This window comes from Homarus americanus, unplaced genomic scaffold, assembly GCF_018991925.1.
Source record: "Homarus americanus isolate GMGI-L3 unplaced genomic scaffold, GMGI_Hamer_2.0 scaffold21914, whole genome shotgun sequence".
Taxonomy (NCBI): domain Eukaryota; kingdom Metazoa; phylum Arthropoda; class Malacostraca; order Decapoda; family Nephropidae; genus Homarus; species Homarus americanus.
In genome coordinates, this window is record NW_024719665.1 from 4,278,174 (window position 1) to 4,298,828 (window position 20,655).

The 20,655-nt window shown below is 41.1% G+C and overlaps 1 protein-coding gene across 3 annotated transcripts in view; it reads left to right on the forward strand.

The window, feature by feature from the left end:
• Positions 1-5,525: 5,525 nt before the first annotated feature.
• LOC121860226 (zinc finger protein 678-like) overlaps positions 5,526-20,655 on the forward strand; it is a 58,109-nt gene continuing 42,979 nt past the window's right edge. The window contains exon 1 of one of the 3 annotated variants that reach the window (XM_042357312.1): positions 5,526-5,905. The gene's annotated coding sequence lies outside the window, so the exon portion shown is untranslated. The remainder of the gene's footprint in view (positions 5,906-20,655) is intronic. The other 2 variants (XM_042357313.1, XM_042357314.1) reach the window with 2 other exon arrangements.

Here is a 20,655-nt window from a genome sequence, read left to right on the forward strand (position 1 = left end):
TGATTTCGTGCCATTAATCACCACACACTGCTTGCAGTCATGTAGAAAGTCTTCTATCCACGCTAGGACATTTCCTCGAAATCCGTACCCTTCCAGTTTGATTTTCAGCCTTTCGTTGAGGTACACTGTCGAAAGCCTTGGTAAAATCTAGGTAAATATTGTCGATATTACCACCTCGTTCCAGAATATGGGTCCAAATATCCAATACCTTGAGCAATTGTGTTAAGCAGGAGCGCCCTGGCATAAAACCGTGTTGGCAATCCTTTAGCTTTGACAGTTTATTTCTAATACCTTCTTCTGTGAATACAATGTGGGTCAGTGCTGTGTCGAACCGTCTGTCCTCAAACGCAGGCAGGCTAATCGCATCCTCTCTTGTGAACACCGAGGAAAAGAAGCTGTTCAATGCCTCAACTTTATCCTGGTCAGAATCTGCGTAACTACCATCTTCAAGCCTCAGGTCTGATACTCCTACTCGCGTTTTCAATTTCGACTTTGCATAGCGGTAAAACGCCTTTGGGTTTGACTTGACCTCGCTTGCAACCAGCCTCTGGAACTCCTTTTCAGCCCTTCTACATTCTATCTTTGCTTGGTTTCTGGCTCTTGCATACATCTTCCTGTCTTGCTCATCATTTGACCCAACCCACGTCTTGAATTTTTGGGTTTTCTTAACTTTGTCGACTGCCGCATGGCTCATGTGTAGGGATCCCCTCGTATTCCTAGAGGCACTGGGTTTGGTCTTGGGTATATATTTATCAATCAAATGGGTCACTTTACTAGTTATGATATTCAGTGTAGTGTCTGCGTTCTTGTGCCTTAATAAGTCAGGCCAGTGAGTACCCCTCATCTCTTCCCTCAGCCCGTTGTAATTTCCCCTGTATTATTTGCACCTTGGCCTGGCCTTATCTTGAACTAGATAACAGTTAAATCTGAATGACAACACTATATATTGACTGGTGCCAACTGGGGCAAGGTGTTCCATTTTGGCCACCATACCCTCCTCGTTTGTTATGATGAGGTCTAGTGGCTTGGGTGCTTGCTCCCCTCTGTAATGTGTCGGGTCTCTAACATGTTGGAACAGAAAATTATCTTTCAGAGTTTCTACAAAAAGAGTAGCAGGGTTATTCAAGTCGTTTGGGGTGAACTCGTTTCTCCAGTCGATGTCGCCATAGTTAAAGTCCCCCATGATAAGGAGGTGGCTAGGGTTGAGCATCGCAGCATTGTCTATTAAGGCTCTTAAGTTCCTTTGATTTAGTGGGCCACAGTTTGAGGATCTGTAGATACATCCGACAATAAGTAAGTCCCCTCCCTTTAGTTTAATTTTACACCACTTGGACTCTTCAAAAACATCCTCTCCCTGTACCCTCGCCTGGCTGGCTCCAAGGTCTTGCCTGGCATAGATAACCACACCCCTCTTCCAAGTTTCTTGAGAAAGGTTCGTAAATGAGTCATATCCAGCAATACTGAACTCACATTCCTCTGGATCGATCCTCCTGTTCTTCTACAACAGTTCGACGACTCCCACAATATCTGGTTGGTGTACCTTCAGTAATGTTTCAAACTCCTCTCTCTTATCAAGGAACGTGTCAGTTTTAGTGTACATGACATTCAAGCCCGAATTTGTTCTCGGTAACGTCTCTGCTCTTAGTAGTAACCCCCCCCCCCCCTATTCTCAGAAGCTGCAGCATTTGCTAAGTACACTGTATTTTACAGGGTGTGGTGAGAAATGTCATTGTTTACAAAGCGCTCGCTTCCTCCCGGCTGACAGTGTACCCCACGAAAGGCTGAAAATCAAACTGGAAGGGTACGGAATTCGGAGAAATGTCCTAGCGTGGATAGAAGACTTTCTACATGACCGCAAGCAATGTGTGGTGATTAATGGCACGAAATCGTCATCTGTACCTGTAACAAGTGGGGTACTGCAGGGTAGTGTATTGGGCCCGCTGTTGTTTGTTTGTTTCATAAATGATATGCCTGACGTTGTACACTCCTCCATACAAATGTTTGCCGATGATGGCAAGTTATTTCGGGAAATTAAGAACCAAGCGGACTGTGAAGAGCTGCAGAAGGACCTCTGTGGGCTCCAGGAATGGTCGAAGGAATGGCTGCTGAGATTCAATGTCACGAAGTGTAAGAGGATGCACCTGGGGCGTACCAACGGTAAGGAGGCGTACCATATGTCCCAACGGGATGAAGAAAATGTACTAGTTGAGACTGTGTGTGAGAAGGACCTAGGTGTGTATGTTGACAATGAGCTGAAGTTCTCGGGCCATTGTGAGAAGAAGGTAAATCAGGCAAATAAATTATTGGGTCTTATAAGAAGGTCGTTCAGATATCTAGACGGTCCGTCCCTCGTGACGATCTTCAGGAGTGAAGTGCTTCCCCATCTGGAGTACTGTCACCCCATCTGGTCCCCGAGATATGCTAGGGACTGTCAGTTGGTTGAAAATGTTCAAAGGAGGGCCACCAAACTGGTGCCTGCACTTCGGCACCTCAGCTACCCTGAGAGATTGGAGCGCCTGAACTTGCCTAGCTTATACTACAGACGGGCAAGGGGGGACCTAGTTGAGGTTTATAAGCATCTCAGGGGGCACTACTCAGTTGAGTGTCCTTACTTGGAGCTGGCGGACGCTCGCCCCACAAGGGGTCACAGCTCAAGATTGAAGAAGCCGCAAGTCCAGAAAACCGTGAGGGCAAACTTTTTCGGAGTGAGGGTTGTAAACTCTTGGAACAATCTACCAGAGAGTGTTGTGACGGCACCGAGTGTGAGCTCTTTCAAGAGAAGACTTGACCAACACTGGAGCGGGTTCAGGTACATTCAGGAGCCGGTGCATGCCCAGTATTTGCCAACAGTGCGTGACAGAGACGTGACCGATCGCCCGGGCGGCTAGCGAGCCGATCTTTTGGTGAAGAATATAAATGAAAAGAGACGTGACCGATCGCCCAAGCGGCTAACAAGCCGATCAGTGGCGAAGAGGATAAAAGTAAAAGTAAAAGATAGGCACCGAGTGTGAGTTCCTTCAAGACCAGACTTGACAAACACTGGAGCAGATTCAGGTTCATTCAGGAGCCGGTGCATGTCCAGTACCTGCCGACAGTCTGTAACAGAGAGCCAATACATGACTAGTACTTGCCAAGAGTGCGTAACAAGAGACGTGACCGATCGCCCAAGCGGCTAACGAGCCGATCAGTGGTGAAGAGGATAAAAGTAAAATGCTGTGTCTTCGTCCCGTTGGGCCATGCGATACACCTTACTGTTGGTACGACCTAAGTGCATCCTCCTGCATTTCATGACATTAACTCGTACCAGCCATTCCTTTGACCTCTCCTGAAACTGACAAAGATATTCCTGTAGTTCTTTGCAATGTCCCCAAACATTTGTATGGAGGAGTGCATAGCTTCCGGCATGTCATTTATGAAACAAACAACAACGTTCCCATTACACAGCCCTGTGGTACCCCGCTTGTTGTTGGTACACATGGTAATTTCGTACCATTAATCACCACACACTGCTTGCAGTCATGAAGAAAGTCTCTGCTCCACGCCCGGGCGTTCTCTTGAATTCTATACCCTTCCAGATTGGTTTTCAACCTCTTATGAGATGTACGCTTGCCAAAGTCTAGGTATATATTCTCAATATTGCCACCACATTCCTTATCTGTATCCACACATGCAACACCTTAATCCTTTAGAGGGCAGCGGCTAATGCCACACGATTTTATTCAGCTGAGAGAAACTCCTACCCTCGAGTCTAAAGGGTTAATTAATTGTGTCAAGCAGGAGTGTCACGGCATAAAACTAATTATATGCTAACATTCCTTTACAATGTTGTTTCGTAGTCGATGTTCCATCATATCTCTAATAATACTCTCTAGTACATTACACACTTTGCTGGTCAAGTTCACCGGCGATCTCCCTGTTTGAATATAAGACCCACAGGGCCACTTTCCAGTCGCTGGGAACCTGTTGTTCATCCATGCATCTGCAGAACAGGATTTTAAGGGGCTCAGCAAGCTCGTTGCACATCTCTTCACACGCGTGCACGCTATTAGGGCCGGGACTCTTGTGAACCTTTAGCTTTGACAATAGTATTTTAATACACTCTTCTGATAACTCGGTGGGTATTAGAGTTGTGTCAAACGGTTTTTCTTCAAACTCAGGAAAATTGTTTGTATTCTCTTTTTTGAACATTAAGGAGAATAATTACAGTTTTTAACGACTCCGCCTTATCGTGATCTGAGTCTGCGTAACTACCATCTTAAAGTCTCAGATCTGATACACCCACACCTGTCCTTAGTTTTGATTTTACGTAACGGTTGAAAACCTTGGGGTTTGATTTGACTTCGTTTGCAATCAGCCTCTGGAACTCATTTTCATTCCTTGGTTCCGGGCCCCTGGCCATAACCTTCCTGACGCCAATCATCAAGATGGGAACAGCTGATAAGTCAGCGTCACAACTCACTGAGGTAATCTAACACTATCCTCTTACCCATGCTTTTGGATTTATTTTTTATGGACTATCTGAAAATTAACCCCCCCCCCCCCCGGTAGCTTCGGGGTGGTTAAACTTCAGGTGAGACGCTGGGATAGTGACGCGCACTTTGAGGGCTAATCTTCAGGTGATTCATTATTATTAATTATTATGGCAAATATATATATATATATATATATATATATATATATATATATATATATATATATATATGTTTGTTGTGTTATCAGCATATATATATATATATATATATATATATATATATATATATATATATATATATATATATATATATATATATATATATATATATATATATATATGTGTGTATATATATATATATATATATATATATATATATATATATATATATATATATATATATATAAAACCCTTAATCAAAATTATTTGACATTTGAAATTCGCGGGAGATGTTAGTCAGCGCCATGAAGTAGTGCGATAATTTGTCATATCATAAAATGTAAATCAGGAACCATAAACACATGTTTGTCATGAAATCATTTTAAAATTAACATTGATAATCTTATATTGGTAATGTCATGCATGAAAAATCTAGATTTGCTAATTATATTGATTTATTTCATTGGTGGTGGTGAGGTGTTCTCAGGCTCGCCAAAGGGTGGCAAAGTCGCGTTGCCAAGTGTACAAATCAATACAGAATATCTCAATTGTACAGCAATGCGTGAGTAGGTTTCCCATATGCTTTATACACATTGTCAGTTATTTCAGGCAAATTTATTCAATGTGTTTGGTATATTGGAATAAATCAGCAACATTTAACCTGCCCTGCTAAATACGTATAAGAAGTAAAAAAATTTCATATGGCAAGGCGTCCTGTGTGTAGCGAGCACCTGACAACAATGTATACACGGAAAGTAAACAGATTCTTATATCTAAGTTATTAATTTGTATTTCAGTAACTTAAACTAGATAGTTTATATGTTAAAAGATATTTATTTAATTTAATTTAAGTATTATTATGACCATACGTATATGTCATTTGAACTCAGTCGGTGCAAGTTTTGTTTACATCGTGTGTATACGACCTTGTAGCCTCGGAAATTTGTCTCTTGTTCTTCCCGATGTGGAACATGGTGAGCAGGATATTGTGAGTGTCAACTGAAAGATATCTATAGTGTTACTGAGCTGCCTGCTGCTGTGGAGGAGGGGAGTCTACTGGTGTCTTTGCCTCCAAATATAATAGGCCTACTGGCGAGCCCTTCACGGTAACAGGTCGTCGGTATTTAGTGATCCAGCAGCTACCAAGAAACACTTAGTTTTACACGAGTTGTTAAAATTAGAGTAATACTTGGCGTGAATGGTCCGACCATAGAACCAACTTGAGAACATGGTAAACGTTTACTGCGAGCAATTTCGCCAGGAAAAACATTTTGGGTAAATGTTACTTTTAGTCCTATAATCTTCTAGCGACTTAAATAAATTTTTCCTCTGTATTTTGCTGTTTTTTGAATGAATTTGACCTTTAAAACAGCAAAACACATAGGATTTTTTGTATCACTAAAATATGCATCCTAACCAAACCTAACCTAACCTACCTTAACCTAGTTTGCCCCAGGTCACACTGCCTAACCTTGTCTGCATCCTAACCTAACCTAAGGTAAATATTACTTTTAGTCGGGTGCTGGACAACCCGTACCCAAGCAAATCGTACCCATCAGAACATGTCAACTCGTACCCAATTACGAGATAACTCGTACCCAATAGAAACGTGGACAAGATAAATCTCGATAAAATCACACAGGAACAGGGAAACAAAGGAGTATCTTAGCTTTTGTCTTTATTCAAGACATCTTCAGAGGCAACCCTGAAGAAGTCTTGAATATATATATATATATATATATATATATATATATATATATATATATATATATATATATATATATATATATATATATATATATATATATATATATATATATATATATATATATATATATGCAAAACTGACCCAGGCACACACAGACTAGTATGTTTTATATTATATATATATATATATATATATATATATATATATATATATATATATATATATATATATATATATATATATATATATATATATATATATATATATATAACGAAGAAGAGAACCAGGGTACACACAAACATCTTGAAGTAGTGCTTCTTTTAATTGCTAACGTTTTGGAAATAATCCTTTTCCATCATCAGTTTAAAAATACAGGTGAGTACAGACTCACCCCTGAAGATACGAATTACACGAAAGCGCTTGGGAACTTCGTGTTTTCTTGTTTCCTTATGGTTATCAGCATATACTTTGATCACTTGCACCTACTGTACAGTGATTTACTTGCATATATATATATATATATATATATATATATATATATATATATATATATATATATATATATATATATATATATATATATATATATATATATATATATATATCTATATATATATTAGGGTGTGTCAATTTAGGGGGTGAACTGGCTAAATTGAAAATCGAGTAATTTGGTAGCAATTTATTGTAGTCTTTAAGCATGCAAAACAATATTCTGGCATAAATTTTTTTTTATAATAAGTCCTACCTACATCAAATGGATTTTTAAATGTACATATTTGTGAATTTATAACATAACCAGCGTTTGCACACATGTTACTGTTTCAAGTTTCAAATTATTATATTTTATTATCCGTAGTCTATTTGAAAGTAACCAATGCCTTCATACTCTCTTTGCTTTGGTTTCTTGTCATCAGTAGTCTGCTTGCTATTTGTGCTTTGATGTAACCTTCTCGCCTCTCGTGGCTGTAAACATGGCCCGCTGCTTCTGTGACCATTTTCACACATCTCTCCACACTTTGAGTGTGGGAAGGCCACTTCGGCACCTGCATTGGAGTCTCTTTAAGGTTTCTCAATTCTTGGCTAGTTAGACTTGTTGTCAATGGTGGCTCTAAGACTTCCAAACTCAAGTCAACCAATTCTGACAATTTGGTGGCATTGATGTTTATTGGGGGAACTTTTCTTGAATGAAACGAACAGTCTCCCAACTGGTCGTCATCTATTAGCGTTCCTCTAATCTTTAGAATGACTTCTACAGCCTCGGTTCGGAGATTGGTACATTGACTGCAAAGCATTGCTTGCAAAACTGCTTCTGATCGAGCATACCAAGCGGACCTTCTTGCCACAGGTAACACGATGTCCCTCACTACCTTCCTCTGTGTTCTTACTAGCTGCAATTGAAACAAAAGGTGATTGGGCCCATCCACCCACATAGGATTAAGTTTCACACTAAACCACTGGGGAAGATAAACTCCAATAATAAATTCAACAATTAACCTCAAATTCTTCAGCACTTTGCCCTTCAATTCGTGTTTGGAAATCCAAATCCTGCAGAAACGAAGAGCTGTAGTTAACCAACGGCTGTGACTGACAGGTCCAATCTCCAAGAGAGCCAATGACTGAGGCACTTCTCCTGATCTTATTGCTTGGGCAATACGATAAGCATAGGATTGATCTGTGCTGAGATCTTTGATGACTCCTTCAGACAACGCCGGAAGGGGAGGGCCAACTTCGACCTTTGGAAAGGTTGTATTTATTTCTAGTTGTGTTGCTTCATCCAGCATGATGCCAAGGGGACCTGACCACTTGTTGTTGCTCTTTGTAGGACCATCAAGTTCCTGGATGAGATGACGAAGAGGTAGCTCGCCTGTATGTAAATCACATACAATCCAAACAAGTCTTCTTCCTAGTTTTTTCTCTAAATGCGTCATTACACCCCCCTGCCATCCGGTGTTCACTGCAGTTGAATCTCCACCAACAGCCTGCAGTGAACTGCCAAGTCCTCTCTCCTGAACCCAACATAAAATATGATCAGCAATGACCTCTGCATGTTTCTTCCCTTCTACTTCAGTTTCGGGAGCAAAGTGAAACAAAAACCGACCACCAGGCTCAGAACAGACAGAGTAGTGTTCTTCTTTGATGAGACCTGGAAACTTTCTGTTCACTCCCTCTACTTCTAGCAAAACTTTTGTGTCATCTATTCCTCCATCAAACAAAAGACAGGAGAGCCCTCCCTTGCTTAAATCTTTTTCATGCTGATCAGATATTTCCTTTATTATTTTTTCTTGTGCTCTTCTAATTTTATTATGATCTATCACCAAAGATACATCCTCTCGGCTGATGAGGCCTGCATCTATCCAAGCGGCAGTTGCAATTTCTGCAGCCTCACGAAGTCCAGCATGGTGGCGAATACTAGCTAAAGCAATGTTTGAAATATTTCTTGTGTTGTATTTCATTTTCTTTGGTAAAGGTTCAGATGGCTCTTTGGAACTATCATCTGATGTTGCTTCCTGTTCATCAGAAGAACTATCAAAGAAGTGATAAACATCTTGACACAGCTCTTCCTCTCTTTGGATGGCTTCTTCACTCTTCATTTTCTTCTTTTGTTCCCTCTCTCGGATTTGTTCTCTCTTCTTGGCATTAGCAATCTGCTTCTTTGTTTCTGAATAATCTATTGAACCCATTTGCATACTTCCTTGGCCTTCTGCCTTTGTCCTCTGTGCCTTTATAAATTCAAGCTCTAAAACAGGGATCTTCTTTTCACGAGGACAACCACAATCAATGTGGGAATTATTTTCTCTCTTACCTGAGTGAGAACAGTTGGATTCAGAACATAATTGTATGGAGCACTTGCAGGTCAAAATGTCAAACAGAGTATCAAGTGTGTGCAGAAATTCATTTTTCCTGGCCAAGTTTCCTTTACCAAGTGATGTTTCAACTGCTTTGTGCCATAATTTCGTTAGTTTTAGCTCAATAGTTCGACACTGATTAATCACAGGTGGTTTGAATAGTGCATTAGCTTTTGTCCATTGATGCAGAAGAGGGACTATCATGTCATTTATGAGTTCTTTATCTGTATAGTTCCTTCTGTCCTTTGCATTTTTTTCTCGAAGGAGTAACCCTAATCTTAGCATGTCTCTCACTGTTGGAAGTTCTGATACAGGAAGCTCCTTCCCTTTACCAACTAGCAGGCTCAAGTGGGTTGACAACTGACTTCTTGTCTTCAATTTTGACATCTTCACACTATCTGACAAATAGAAAAATATTTCAATGTTTCATAATTCAATTGTTGTTTCAAAAAATATCAATTTGTTTATCAAAAATGCTGTAACAGAAATAACATAATAATTTCTTAGAACATAATGTTTTATACAATGATATAAGTAACTGCGACAATCAATATGCCCTACTTACAATAATTAAAATGTAGAATTCGTCTGGTAGAGTAGGTGCAAGTGCAATGAGAGCAAACCACCGTCTATGATATCTAGAAGGAGAGTGAGCCGGGCGCCTTATCCTCACGCTTGGTACAAGTCAAAACAAGAATTAAACTGTCCCACACGGAGAGCCTGTTCATGTTCATGTTCTGACATGCATATTGTACACAAGCTATAGAACCATAAAATACTCCATAATCCATATGCTTACATGAGATTAGTTAACATCAAGTGAATAATTCTAATCAAGTCTCATTAATTTGTTGAAATACTGATATTTGAAACTTTAAGGTATAATTGATGTAGGTGAGGGTTATTTCAATTCATTTTTGTTTGCTAATCTCAAGTTTAGACATAAAGAGGCACAATATTTTGACTACCAAATTTGATTTTTAACATGTTGACAAAATTGACACACCCTAATATATATATATATATATATATATATATATATACACACACACACACACAGTCTCTCCTCGCCTTACGACGGGGTTTCATCCCAATGAGCAGGTCGTAAGTCGAAAATGCGAAAATAATACATAGAAATTCTAAAATGAAATACAGTACAGTAAAAATAATCAATAATTAAAAATGAATAAAGTGTTACTGTCCATTTACCTTTAATGTAGTCAGCTGAATGCTCATGGGCCTCAATAATTTTTTAATTAAACATGGAGACTATATTAATTGGATGAAGCAGAAGAGGAGACAGGGCTGGGTGGGTCATCAATATCGCTTTCTTCAGACAGGCTAACATAATTGCTTGTTGAAGGTATTGGATCATCTTTAGGGAGTGAAGAGGCAGCAGTGGTGGGGCGTGAGGAGACAGCAGTAGGGGACTTCTTAAAATATATGTCCAATTTAGACTGCACAGTTTGCCTTTTCTTTTTTTATTGTAAATCTCCCTGTAGCAAGCAAGTGCATCTTGGATCAGTCTGTCAACTTTTGCAAAATGCTCAACATTTTGATCCATTTCTTCAAACATTTGCATCCCCTTATTAATAGTAGCAAATGCCTCTGCCTTGTCCTTCAAAATTGTTGATGTCGTCGAGTGTGAAAAGCCAGGGTCGCATGAAATGGTTGCTACCATTTTTCCATTTTCATATTGCATTGTTATTTTAATTTTCATCTAAAAAATAATTGACTGTCTCCTTTTCTTATCAGCACCACGAGAACTCTCACTTTTACGCTTGCCAGCCATTTTAAAGGGAATTAGAAACAAAAATTTTGTTACTGCACAGCGTAATCACTAACGACAACGACGCCCAAACACCAACTGAGCTGGCTACGGCGTGGATGCTGTACACCACGAGGCGGCCCAGCCCACGCTGTCGTACGGGACGGAAAAGTTTCGGTACTAGAAAATACGTAATTTGAAAAATATTTTATACGACTATAGCAGTCGTATGTCCGGGTTGTCGTAAGTCGAGGTTAGGTTAGGTTACAGTACATCCTGAGATGAGATGTCACCACTGCATTACTGCCTAGGCGTCTAATTATCTACCAAACAAAGCATTTGCACAAGAAATGATAATCATATCAGAACTCACTGATGAAAATAAAGTAAGAAAGTAAACAGTAAAACAAATAACTTGTCTGCGGGTCAGTCGTCAATATTAATCGATAGTTTAAGTACCTTTGTTATATCACCTTTGTTTAACCCTGACTTTAATTTATACACCTCGATCATATTGCCCCTCACTACGTCTCTCGAGGGAGTGCAAATTCAGATGCTTTAATCTGTCTCTATACTCGAGGTTTCTTGTGCATTCAGAGTGGTTTGAGTTGAACCCAAATTTAAACATTGCAGTTAAGGAATGGAAGCACTGGTATTAGACATTAAACACTTCCATGCAGTTATTCAGCAATACACCCCTAACAAACTGAATGCGTTTACAAAGTATTTAGCTCCTTCCTTGTATGAGTACATTTCTGATTGTGATAATTATGAAAATGCGAAAGAGACTGCAAACTCTATATGTGAAGCCTCAGAATGAAATCTATGCTTGACATCTTCTGGCCGCCCACCGACAGCTGCCTGGTGCGACTTTGGACGAATTCCTGCAGTCTTTGAAACATCTTAGTGGTGACTGCAACTACAAATCTGTCAGTGCAGAAAAATGTAAAGATGAGGCTGTACAGGATGCCTTCATCAGTGGACTGCAATCAAATGTTATTCGTCATTGATTCCTGGAGAACAAAGTGCTTCATTTTCAAACTGCATTTGATCAAGCACGAACCCTTGACCTGGCTCATAGAAGTTCTAACTCCTCTGTCAACTGTCGGTGCTGCCTCTTTTGGTGAGACACTGGTGAAGCTCCAACTCCTACAGACAACAGCCAAACATCAGCTGCAATCTAGAGGGGGCAGAAGTGGTTCTTTTGTGATTATAACCGGCATCCATGGCTAAACTGTCCTGCCCATGAAGCTAGTGCAATAAGGGTGGCAAAATGGGCATTTTAGAAGAGTGTGCAGATCTGTTGGTTTGGCTACTTCCGCTGCTCTTCAGTAACCCACCCTGCAACTATATCTGTGGCCTCTGTTGGAAGTCTGTCTAAAGCTACTGTCATCATTTTCGTAAAATGAACACCAAATTAATGCTCCTATGGGCACTGGTTAGTTCAGAAAGCTTTATATGTCAGTCTTTGGTTAGGAATTATGGCTTACATGTATATTCAGGATCTAGTACTGTATCAGTGGCTGCTACCTTTTTGAGCACTAAGATAAATGGTTATACTCTAATAACCATGGGACTATAGGGATATGTTTGTTGTAATGTTAGATTATTATCTCTGCTACCAGGTCTATGTTATATGTTGTGGGCCAGAACTTCATGAAGCTGCACGCAAGTGTCTGTGATCGATGTGGTTGGAATAATCTTCCTTTGAATGTGTGTGGGTTAGCTACATTTTCTGTATCCCCTCCATCCCTCTTTGCAAATCTCACAGATAATTGCAAGGAGATATAGTATTCAGGAAAGACAGTTCATAGAGTCAGAGATAAAGAGATTGCTTGCTGAAGGTATCATTGAAATCAGCACTTCGACGTGGCAAGTTCAGGTCATAGTTACGAGGGACAAACTACATAAAAAATGAATAGCTATGGATTATTTGCAGACAATAAACAGTTTTACCCAACTAGATGCATAGCCACTGCCAAGGATACAGTATACTGTAGTCTGTAATCTGTCTACCATCAAAAAGACAAACCATACACTGTATTTGAGACTTGTGGGTGACTACTAGTTTCATCGGACACCCTTTGGATTAACTATGTAATGGGGTAGCTTGTTTTCAGTGTTTGATAGATTAGTTTATCACTAGAAACTCTCTTTCAGATACCTTTGCCTGTCGAAATAACATCACCATTTGTGTGAAGAATAAAGCGGAGCATGATACAAATCTTCAGAAGCTTATGGAAGTTGCCAAAACACACAACCTAGCATTTAACCTTGACACGTGTTCATTTTCTGCCATATCTGCGAACCTCCTGGGTTATACCATTTCTGGAAGCAAGATTAAGCCTGATCCAGAAAGGCTTCATTCATTACAGGAACTTCCTCTTCCTCGGGACATGAGCTCTCTGCGTCGTGCCGCAAGTACTGTATGTTCTCTTACTACACCCAGTACACTGTAAATTTAAAAAAAGACAGTTGTACCTCTTATGCAAGCTAAGATGTTTCCATTAACTGAAGACGTTCGAAAATCATTTTGTAACCTGAAAACTTATATTGAAATGCAGAAATTGTCATGGTGCAATCCATCAACAAAGAAATTCTTTTTATGGTGGGGACTGATGCCTCAGATCTAGCAATAGCTGCTTCTTTGAATCAGGGTGGCAGACCCATTGCTTTCTTCTTTAGAACATTAAATGCAAGTGAAAGGAAGCATTCAGCCATAGAAAAGGAAGCATATGCCATCGTAGAGGCCTACTAGATTTACTGTATGCACCGTCGGTCAGTAATATACTGTTTGATTTTGTTGGTGTTTATTGTCTCAATACAGAAGGCACCAATACCTGAAATGTACAGAACAGGAATTAACACACATAGGCTACACCATCTCACACATATACTAGTACACACACTCCAATGACTATACGCTTTGAACAGTACATCTTTCCCTCCCTTTTATTCATGATGACAGTTCTGTATTGCCGTTCTCATTAGTTCCATGAACGGCCGGGTTTATATTCGTTGCTTGTCTCTCCATCCATTTCGGAGTCATCAACTTCATCCGTTCCGAAGTCTTCAGCTCCATCCTGGTATTTCTTCGGTTTTACTATAGTACGACGTGGTCGCCTAGCAGCGAGTGGTTCCTCCTCGCTGTTCCCGTCCTGCCTGGACTCGTCCATCCCTGTCCTCGGCGTGTTGGCAGCTTGGTTGTTTTGCCGGTTTCGATGGGTGTTGTCGGTTCTCTCCGCCGTTTTGTGGCTTCCGTCTGTGTCACTGTCTCCTCTGCCGTCATTTCTTCCTTGGCATCTCCCTGGAATTCTTCCCATCTGGGATGTGCTGCGTAATATCTTCTTGGGTCCTCGCTGTAGAATAGCTGAATCGCCTCGCCTTTCACTTACCGTCCATGGTTTAGGATCATAATTAGTTGAGAGCTTGTCTTTCTTGGTTTGCTTCAGGAGCACTTGATCAGTTGGTCTCAATTCCGCTAGTTTGGACTTATTCCGGTTGTCGGTCCGGAGTTTCAGTTTCTCCTTTTCTCTTTTATCTCTTTTGCTTGCCACATCCCAACATGTCACTTGTGTGTCTTCCAAGTCATGACTCACTTGGGGGAGTTTCACCTTGATGTTCCTTCCCATGAGGAGTTTGGCTGGTGTCTCTCCCGTCATCGAGTGTGGGGTGTTCCTGTAGTGCATCAAGAATTTACCGAGTTGCCGTCTCCATCTTTCCCCTCAGTATGCATTACTCGGAGTGCTTTCAACATGGTCGCGAAGAACCACTCGATTTCCCCATTTGCTTGGGGATGATATGGTGTCACTTTGTGGTGTTTTTTCCCCATTCTTCATAGAACTGTGCAAACTCCTTGGCTCTGAACTGTGGTCCGTTATCTGACACGATGACCGCTGGGATGCCGTGTGTAGTGATGCATCCTTCGATCAGGGTCTTTACGTTATCGGTGTTGATAGTTTTGACCACAAAGGCTTCTGGCCACCGGGATCCTGCATCGATGATTCCCAGCGCATAGTCACCACTAGGGAACGGTCCACATATGTCCACGTGGATTACCTCCCACGGCCCCTTCATTTCAGACACATTCACCGGATTGGCTTGTTTTCTTGTGTCGAGGCTTGCACATGGGATGCATTGTCTGATTGCCTTCTCCACGTCCTTGTTGATAGTTGGCCACTATAGCTTGCCTCGGAGTAGCGCCTTGGTCTTGACCATTCCCAGGTGTGTCTCATGTGCGAGTTGCATCGTGCGTCGTTGTAGTGTTTGGGGCATTACGATCCGGGATCCCCTCGACACGAGTCCCCGTTTTGATGTCAGTTCTGCACGTGCGTGTTTGAAAGGCTCCGTTAGTTAATCCGTCCAGTCATTCTTGGCGATGGCGTTTTCGAGGGCTCTTATAGTCGGATCCTTCCCTGATTCTTCGAGAATTTCAGACAGTGTCATAACTTTCGGGATCCCGTTGGCAACCACATAATTGATGAATCCCTCTGCCAGTTTCTCTTCTTCAGAGATTTGAGCATCGAATGGCAGGGGTTGTCTAGACAGTATGTCTGCCGGATTGTCACTTCCTTTGATGTGTTGGACCGTGAAGTCGTACTGTTGCATGCGTGGGATCCACCGGAGTATATGGGCTGATGGTTTGCCTTTCGGGCTGAAGATGGTCGTTAGCGCTTTGTGATTGGTCATGATGGTGAATTCTTTCCCGTAAAGATATAGATGAAATTTTGCACATGCCCAAACTATGGCTAAGGCTTCCCTCTCCAGCTGACAATACCGTCTTTCCACCTGAGTCAGTGTTTGGGAGGCATAACTGATGGGTTTGAGTACCCCTTGGTGGTTTTGGCATAGCATTGCCCCTAGTCCTACTGGACTAGCATCCACAATTAGTGTGATAGGTAGCTGAGGGTTGAAGTGCATGAGTGCCTCGCTCTTCGTGACGGCGTTCTTCAGCTTGTTAAAGCACCGCTCTTCTTTTTCTGTCCAGGTCCACTTGCTGTTCATTCTCGTCAGGTTTTTCAGAGGTTCGCTCAATGTTGCTAATCGTGGTATGGACCTGGTCAGGTAGTTGATCAGACCTAGGAAGCTGCGGACTTCCTGAAAAGTTTCTGGCCATCTGAACCTCTTCACGGCTTCGATTTTTTCATCTGTCGGTTTGATGCCCTCTTTGGATACAGTGAATCCATGGAATTCAACTTCATCTATGTGGAACACGCTTTTGTGTTGGGAGATGGTCAGGTTGTTCTCCTTCAACTTTTGCAGTACTTTTTCCAGAGCACTGTTGTATTCACTCGTATCCTTACCCCACACCAGGATGTCATCCGCTCCATTCTGACAATTCGGACACTTTTGCAAAATCTGTTGTAGCAGACGTTGTCCTTGTTCCGCGACTGATGCAATGCCCATGACTAACACCTTGTACCTGTAGATACCGGAGTCGCACGAGAATGTTGCTATGTCTCTCGATTCAGGGGTTAGCTCCATCTGATGATAGTATGAGTTTGGGTCGATGTTTGAGAATTTCGTGTGCCCGTTAATTTCGCTGAGTGGTTGTTCCACGGTTGGTATAGGATGGCGCATGCGTTTCACCGCTTTGTTTGCTATGCGGAGGTCTGCGCATATCCTGATCTCTCCATCTGGTTTTGGAGCAGTCACCAATGGGGACACCTATTGTGTAGGGCCTTCCACGCTCTCAATGATATCATTATCTAGCATTTCTTGTATCTTCTATTCGACTGCACCTCGAATGTGAAATGGTACTCTCCGAGGTGGCTGTGCGACGGGTTGACATTTGGGTCGATGTCGAGCTTGAGTTGGAAGTTTTTCATTCTACCCAGTCCATTCAGCGCTGGTAGATGTTGTTCCAGTATCCTCCGGGTTGATGAAGGCATCTCACTGGCCGTAATCCGGTTATTCTGGTGGATACTGAGAAGGCCACGATCTAAGCTGGCTCGCTTACTCAGAATATCCCCTCCCTGTTTCGCTGTTGTTACCAGGATTTTGTGTGCGACTCTCTTCGATCCATTTGACATTGTTGCAAAGAACTCTCCTCGGAGTGGGATGGGAATGTTTCCATACGCTTTAGGTTGGATATTCGTTTCCTTGAGTACTATGTTCGGTCGTATTTTGATGATGTGGTCGAATGTGTCCCCATCAATTAGATTGACGTTTGCCCCTGAGTCAATCAACATTCCGACCGGTACTTCTTCTATCATCACCTTTTCCTCTGCAGTGTCGTCTGATGTCACTCGGAACACAAAGGTATGGCCATCGTCAGATTCTTTTGTGCTCTTGGACGACACCTGGTGTACGTGATTGTCTTCATTACCCGTCCAACTGTCCTCCGTAAGTTGTCTGACCCTCTCTTGTCGGTTATGTTTTTTCCTGCACGTGGTGGCAAAGTGGTTGACGATTCCACAGTAGTTGCAATTTTTTCCAAATGCAGGACATTGTCTCTGTCCATGTCGATGGCCAGTGCCATTACACCCGAGACAGTTCAGTTTTGGGTCGCGTGGTATATCCTTACTTTGTTGTCTGCGATTGCTTTCCCAGTCCTGCTGCTGTTGTTGTTTGTATCTTGTGTTTACCTTGTTCACATTGGTGCCTTCTTCATCTTGTTCCATCTGGCAAGCTTGGGCTTCAGTTGATTCATAAGTGTAAGCAATTTGTAGAGCTTTCTGTACTGTTATGTCTGTCTCCTTCAGGTATGCCCGACGCATCTTATGTGAAGTACATTTCTCCGTCAACTGGTCGATGATGGCTTGGTCAAGGTTGTAGTTGTCGAAGTTGCACTTAATAATAATAGTAATAATAATAATAATAATAATTAACGGTTTATTGAAAGAGCTTGGCAGCCAGAAGGCTGAAAATATACAGTTACATATTTGGGGAATGGGTTTCGAATTACAAATTATATACAGGTTGTACCTCTCTAGTCCGGCAACCTCGGGACCTGACCAGTGCCGGACCATGGAAATTCACCCTTTTCCTGGATAGATAGTGACTTGTGCTTATGCTTGGAAGCACTAGCAACACTTTCTCTGCATCATGGTCTCTTTGAAGGGTTAAATGTCGTATAGTAGCTTCTCAAATTTCGCGAGTTTTTAATTCTTAACGTATTTTATTGGAACACAAAAAATAAATAAAAATTTTGACGGCGGAAACTTGAATTTCGACGGGTTTGAACGGCCCGCCAACGTGCAGACGATGTGCATAATCGTGTAAACAGCGTCATTTCTCTTATGTACAAAAGATTCATTATTGTTTATTACTGAATGTCGTTTTTATTGAATTAATGTTTATGTGTACAAAATGAGCAATACAATTCATTAATAATACGTTGAATATTAAAACACACGAGGAAATGACACAGCATTGTTTTCGCTGATTACTAAACCAGTGACTGACTGGTTCTACATATATAACTGAAGAAAATAAGACCTTGGTTGTAGCTGTAGTAAAATTAATATGGTTGTTTTAAGTAATGTTATTTAATGTTAATAAATGGAACAATAGAAGTAGCTAATGATAATGGTAAAGAAAAAAGAGAGATCGCGTATGTAAAGTGCGCATGCGCACATGTGAAAACATATCGTCATTACTTTACATAAGAATATGAAAGCAACACTTATTTACTGTTCATATATATTTTAATTAATGTTTCTGAATTTGTTTTTATTGAATTAATGTGTGTGTGTGTGTGCAAAATTAACAATACAATTTATTAATAATACGTGGAATATTAGAGGAGACGAGACGGCTGCCGGCATTGTTTATGTTAAAGCTTACAAAACCAGTGACTGATTGGTTCTACATATAAAACTGAAGAAAATAAGACCCTGATTTTAGCTGTAGTAAAATTAATGTAAAAAAAATTAATATGGTTGTTTGAAGTACCTGTAATGTTATTGAATGCTAATAAATGGAACAATATAAGTAGCTAACCATTAATGGTAAAAAGAAAAAGTGAGACTGCACGTATGTAAGTGCGCACATGTGAAAACATATCGTCATTACTCTACATAAGAATATGAAAGCAACACTTATTTACTGCTCATATATATTGAAGGGTTAAATGTTGTACTCTGTATAGACAAGCAGAGAGAGAGAGAGAGAGAGCAGCCGAACTGCCGGATGTAAACAAACCTTAATTTCCCGCGGCTTTGTTGTTTTTTTTTTAAGGGGATTAGCCCACCCGGGCATAGGTCACTGACCCACATTGGGGCCTGAGGGGCAAAAATTTAATACTCCTGTAATAATAATAATAATTCAGATAAAAAAAAAAAAACTGCCATCTACCTATTGGACAAACTAAAATCGTTCCGGACCACAGAATGCCGGACTAGAGAGGTACAACCTGTACAAGTAACATAAGTTACACAAATAAGACATATAATAACTAGATGGGGAAAGCTCAAACTACAGTTCATTTCAACATAGTGACAGTGCAAGGAGTAGTGTTTACTGGGAGTGAATACACTGGTTTATTACAAGTTATTGATAATTTTTACAATGGTTGGGACTGGGCTGTTCTTATAGCGATCAGTTAACGTATGGGCTGGATGCGGTTGTGGTGTCGAACAGCAATTCTCGGACTAGGGATCTCAGGTGGTAGTAGGAGCGGTGTCGAGGATGGTGTAGAAGCTTCTTACCAAATTTGCAGATGAGGTCGTGGTGATGGTCAGTGAGAGTCGAAAGGGTCAGTGTGTTGAGCGCTTCTTGATATGTGGAGTAGGAAGGGGAGAGAATAATCTTGCATGCCCTCTTTTGCACTTTTTCTAGGTGTTTACGTTGTGTGGCATTTAGGGAGGAAGACCAGGTGGGGGAGGCATAGGTGAGCTTGGGAAGTATGAATGTTGTGTAAACACTGAGGAGCTCAGGTGCAGGAACTCCGAGGGACTTGGCCCCTTGTGTACGTAGGCGGGTTACGTAGTTGTGTGTACTTCCCCGACCTCCTGCGCCAGCATCCAGAACTTGTGTCGTTCAAATACTTCGTTTGTTTTATCACTGAAGTATTCATCAAGTGCTATTCTCATTGTTTTGTACTTTGGATTTGTTTGGTCTGTCGGTATCGCTGGACGCAATGTCTTCATGAATTCCTTCAGTTTCTTTCCTCCATAGAATCTGATGAGTGCTAGTCTTTTGGCATCTTCAGTTATGTTGAATGCAATGAAGGCATCTTCAGCATGCTCTATCCAGTCAGTCCATGCTTGTGTTTGGTCAGTCTCCTCTAGCTCTAGAGATTGTAGTGTTGGTATAGCAGTGGCCATGTTGTGAATAGATGTACAGTTGTACCCCACTTAACGCGGTCAATTGAACCCAGAGGGTCCCGCGTTAAGTGAAATCCGCGTTAAGTGAACAACAGAACATATGGGATTAATTCCAATAGAAACCGGCCCGACCCCCAAACTCCACTTTTTGAAGGCACATACCTATGTTGTAGTAAAAATAACATCTTAATTTTATGATGGTACATGCACACAATTAATACTTAAGAGAAATAGAGAAATACAGTCGCCAAGTTAATGTCCATTCAAATAATGGACTCAACTCCCTCCCCCTCTCACACTACACTGCCGGCTCTTCCCTCTCAGAGAAATTTTTGGGGGAAAACCACTAAATTTTAATAAATAATACCTCAAACTAAAGTTAGGATAATACAATTGACATTGCTGGATTCCTTGTAAGACCAGGAATATTTTGA